The 5110-nt window shown below is 32.1% G+C and overlaps 2 protein-coding genes across 3 annotated transcripts in view; one reads left to right on the top strand and one right to left on the bottom strand.

Moving 5' to 3' along the window:
* The window catches only part of LOC106459464, a 79438-nt gene that overhangs the window by 47082 nt on the left and 27246 nt on the right, over window positions 1–5110 (top strand). The window lies entirely within an intron of this gene.
* The window catches only part of LOC106459468 (protein TRI1-like), a 33909-nt gene that overhangs the window by 18736 nt on the left and 10063 nt on the right, over window positions 1–5110 (bottom strand). The window contains exon 2 of one of the 2 annotated variants that reach the window (XM_022385961.1): window positions 4558–4754. The exons of the other annotated variant lie outside the window; for it this stretch is intronic. The gene's annotated coding sequence lies outside the window, so the exon portion shown is untranslated. The remainder of the gene's footprint in view (window positions 1–4557; window positions 4755–5110) is intronic. 2 annotated transcript variants of the gene reach the window in all.

Genomic DNA, 5110 nt, shown 5'->3' with positions numbered 1-5110 from the left:
GTATTTATATATATATATATATATATATATATATACACACATGAATAACATAAAAAACTAACGTCTATAAATTTGCTAATATTTATAGTATTGGTGCTAAATTGTTAGTCTATTTTACAAATTTTATGCATACCTTATATAATTCATAAATTATTTCCAACTGGCAAATATCCTTAAAAATGCTTTTGTGATAGAATTGTTTTTTCTATGTAATTTTCTTATGTAGAGGTTGGAGTGTGATTTAACAGTCAAGTCTGTTCTATTAAAAATAATTATTCCATTATATTTTACATGTAACTAGTTTTTTAAAACTAAATAAGAATTCTTACAAATACTAATACCAACTCAATGTTTTTTCAAAATGTAAACTATATAATTTCTTATCAAAACTGTGGTTATAAAAAGATGACAATGATAGACAGCTTATGCAAGTTATAAAAGTTTAAAATGAACCAGCATTATAAAAGAACACAAGTAAAATGATATTTCATATGTAAAGGCAAGTGCCAAATGTCTGTCAGTTTTAGTTAGGGTGATTGAGGGAAAAGGTTTTAAATAATACAACTTTTATTTTTATTATTACCTTTTAAGTTTGACAAGGTTATCAAAATTAAACATTTTATATACACACTTGGTTAATTGTGTGCTGTGATAATGCACAGTTACATTTCATTTTAGTTAGTTTCTTCAAATGAATAAAATCCATTTAGTGCAATCAAAGATCTATTCAGTTGTATCCTTAAGTTTTAAGCAAATTATGATTACCCACTTGATTGGGGTTTCCCCATTAGAACTTGAATCAATAGCTATTTGAATGTTTATAGGAAGGTATTCAGGTTTTCCAGACTTCTATGTTGGCTTGACTGAGTTATTAGTTAGAAGGATTAGAAAGCTTCTTTTACCTCTTTCTTTCTTGTGTGTGTGTGGTTCGTATCCTTTATATTAGTATTATTCAAATTTATCGTATGGGCTTCTTCTTTGGTATGATGAGCTATTGCAGATAGATCAGTATTATTAAGTCTTGTATGTCTATAATGCTCCTCAATTCAAACATTTGTTGGTCTTTTTATTGGAATCCACCTTGTTATCAAAATGTTATAAAAGGTATTTTTCCTTTCCAAAGAGTCTTTAGATGGTTTAGTGTGTACTAACAGTATTTGTATTATGTTGTGGCTTCTGAATACTGTTCTGACTTTATGTTGTTTACATATCTTCTGTATATTTTCAGAGACCTCTGACATAAGTAAATATGGCTGTAAGTCTGTAATTTTCTTCCCATTTATTCTCGTGGCTAAATTTTCTTTATCAAATGTTTCAGGTCGTAATGCATTTTCTTCCATTCTTTTAGCTTCTTCAGTACTACAAGCCTTGTTCATTCTGGAAACTAGACTGTCTATGATGCCTGTCTTTGAAATTGTTTAGGTGGTTTGATTTATAGCCAAGATATTTACCTGTATATGTGAATTTCCTGTAAACTCCTGTGGTAGGTGTATATGATTTATATGTCTTGGTATCTATCACGTTGAAGAACAGGAGTTTCTTAACTTTTCTATTTCTATTGTGAATCATATTATGCCATATTGTTTTTTCAAGCAGTTCATGATTCTTGAACATTGTCTGTAGTGTGGGTGTGTGGCCATATTACATATATGTATTATAACATATTTGAACCAAATCTCAAGAATGTCGAGTGGCTGTTTATAAGTCATTAACTTCCAAATTTCCATGCATAAGATATTGAAATAGGCTGAGCCCATAACTAAAGCTAGGTGATAAAATTAATAACCTATGAGCATCAGTCACAATGATTAGTGTCATGTAAAATAACTGAATAATTAAAATTCTGATTAAATCAATTAGAATCATGAAAATAATTAAATAATGTTTCCAATTATTATTGTTTTCGGTTATACCAATTATTCATTAACCGAAGTTATAATTAATTTTGATTAATGTTATGAACATAATCAACAAATCCAAGTTAGTGTTTTAGATAATTCCAACTATCCAGTATTTGATTAGTGTCATGACTCACAAGAATGGTCAATTAATTGAAATACTGCCATTATGTTTGTTTGTTGTTAAGCACAAAGCTACACAATGAATTATCTGTGCTCTGCCCACCAAGGGTATCAAAACTTAAGTTTTAGTGTTATAAGTTTGTAGTCCTCTCATAAGAATAATCAATTAATTGAATGTAATCGATTAATGAACGTGGCAATTAATCAATTAACACCAATCATCCAGCTGTACCTATAGTTAGGGCTTTGTTTTTGATTGTATTTATCTTTAAGATTGAAATAGGTTGTGCTGACACAGAAGGTTATGAGTTGTATTATTGTGGAAATTGCAAATTCAGTGCATTCCGCAAGTTCTTTCATTTTCAAGATGTTGACAGAGTATTTGTAGTATGTCAGAAGTTGATACATTATGTAGAAGTTGGAAACATCCAAGTTGACCATTGTGTTTCATGTGGTTATCACGGTTGCTTTCATAACATCTACAAAGTGAACTGAGTTCTTAAATGTGAGAATGTTTTACCATTTAATGGTGATATCTAGCTAAGGGGTGGCATGGCAAATTTCTGCAGTTAACTATGAGACTATGAATGTGCAGTATGCAGGCATACCATGTGTTTTTTTACCTTCTCATTTTAATGCAGAAAACTTCATTTATTCTAAATCTGTGGAGTTTTGAACAACACATAGTCCAGATAACCATTAAGTTCACTTTGTTCAAGCTGCCTTTGTTATTCTATAGAGATAATATTCACACTGGAGGGGGTGGGGTGTATTGCTGTAACACTACCAGTTGTGCAAGAATGTAGATAACAACATTGTCCTTTGCTGTTTGGACAGGCAGTATCTAGAGGTTATGCAGATAACACTAGCCACTTATGGCTGAACCCAATGTCTACTGTTAAGTGAGAAATATTAAATTGGAAACAGTCTATGTAGGATCTCAAGCAAGTTGGTTGATGGGAAGAAACCTTGAGGGAAGAAATTCTTTTGATTAGTTCATGAGTCCAGTGTCCAATGCAAGTAGTCACACTGTGTTTTTGCCTTTGTTAATAAGTACAGTATTACACATCCTGCCAAATCTCTTAATTTCTTAGCTTAAACTCAGTCTATTAGTTAAATTCAACATTACTTTGTGATTTATCCTGCTTATCCTCCCATTATAAAGCAAACCTACTTAATACTCATGCATAATAAGTTTACCCTGAGAATACTACAAGAGTAGACTTGTCTGTGAATATCAAATAAGCTAAAGATGTGTAGGATGGTGCTGTTAGTGTACTTTAGCTGTTTCTGTTTCTGAATGGGTTGTTTAATTTTTCTCTATTACCAGTTGAGTTAAACTTGATCTTTTTTGTAGTGGACATTGTTATCTAGAGTTTTGATGAACTATTCCTCATTTCTACAGTGACATTGTCATGGTGTTGTCTTTCTTGAAGTTTCTAAGACTTGTTTTTTCCTGATATGGTGTAAATTGGTTAGGTTTACATTTCATGGCATTGTGGACTGCTGATATTTTTTTCTTTATCTGGTAGGCTGTAAATTGTTTCTTCTGAGGCAGTAGCTATATCAAAGATGCATATTTTGTTATGTAGTAGAGAGAAGTTTAGTCTTTTACTTAGTACATTTTTCCAGTCCTGTCAATGGTCATCTAACTAAGTTTATTATGGGGTGCACTTAGGTGCGTTTCAGCATCAGAAATAATCTTGTTTTGAGAATCAATTTAATTATAATTTTTTTGTGAATTTCTTAAGTATATGCATCTTTGTGTTATGAAGTTTGAAAAGCTGTGAATATCTTGGTAGAGTCTATGTGACTGTGTTGGCTGTTGTATTATCTATCTTCTTATATAGTTTTACTGTTATTCTATAAATCATATGTATTTATACGGTAATATTTGATCTTATCTTGGGATATACCTTTATTAAGTTTCTGAGTTAGTCTTTAACATCACAGGCTGTTGATAGGTAATACGATCTTAAATCCTTAAGGAATTATGTTATGTTGTTTATGTTTATGGAGGAAGGTGAAGTGGTTATTTATGTTTGCTAACTTATAGACATGTTTTTCAAAATCCCTTACAAAGTCCCAGGCTATACCAGGTCATTAAGTACTTATGGCAAGGTAGTAGTGATTGGTTTGTTTTGCTTGAAGTTAAACACAAAGCTACACAATGGGCTATCTGTGCTCTGCCCACCATGGGTATTGAAACCCGGTTTCTAGTGTTGTAAGTCCAACTAGTGATTGGATATCCATTATTGTGATGGAGATCCTAGTTGAATGAAAACTGCACCAAATTCCATCATAAATTATCTTATTCTTTAGAATTGTAGTTGTGTTTCTCTAAAGGATTTAATTGACAAATTCTATGAGATAAAATAGTTGAATGTAGAAAATGTGGACATTTATAATGTTTCAAAAATTCTAAACTGGTAACAGTTTATGAAAATTTTTAAAAGCTGCCATCACCTCAAATTTCACTATTACTACCAAATCTGATGGGAAAGTCTTGCCATAAATAAAAAATCTGAGACGATACCTCATCTCCACACACAGAATAGTTAGAATCCCATGTTGAATTGGTGGAGGGGCCAGTGCAAAGTTAAACCTAGATGAGCTCCCTTCAGAAAGTGCCCAAAGGGAATGTCCATGGAGCGTGACACCTGATGGCAGAGTTTACATAGGTGCATACCTGTGAGAGACTGCATCTTGTCTTGACCAGGAAATAGTCTCCATCTGGAATGTAAAGGGGGAGAGGTAAATAAGCCCCAAGTTTCGCAGGGATGAATGGAATAAGAATACGATCATCTGACACTTTTACACAAGCAGTTGGCGAGCCGATAAGTGTACTGTAGTAAGGGAGTAATCAAACTGTATGTTGTATGCTCATATTGAATCAACTGGATAGACTCATACGATGAAAAGAAGTACTCTGTCGTAATTAAAAGGAAATTTGATAAATCGGATAAACAGAGTAAAATTTAATGAAAGTACAATGTTTCACCAGGTTAACCTGGCATCATCAGGTACATCAACTACAATGAATGAATTGAAACTACAAATATATATAATACACACAAGGGTACATTGAA

The sequence above is a fragment of the Limulus polyphemus genome, unplaced genomic scaffold (assembly GCF_000517525.1).
Source record: "Limulus polyphemus unplaced genomic scaffold, Limulus_polyphemus-2.1.2 Scaffold613, whole genome shotgun sequence".
NCBI classification, from domain to species: domain Eukaryota; kingdom Metazoa; phylum Arthropoda; class Merostomata; order Xiphosura; family Limulidae; genus Limulus; species Limulus polyphemus.
Note: the sequence above shows the minus strand (reverse complement) of the source record. Positions and strands in the feature narration are given on the sequence as shown.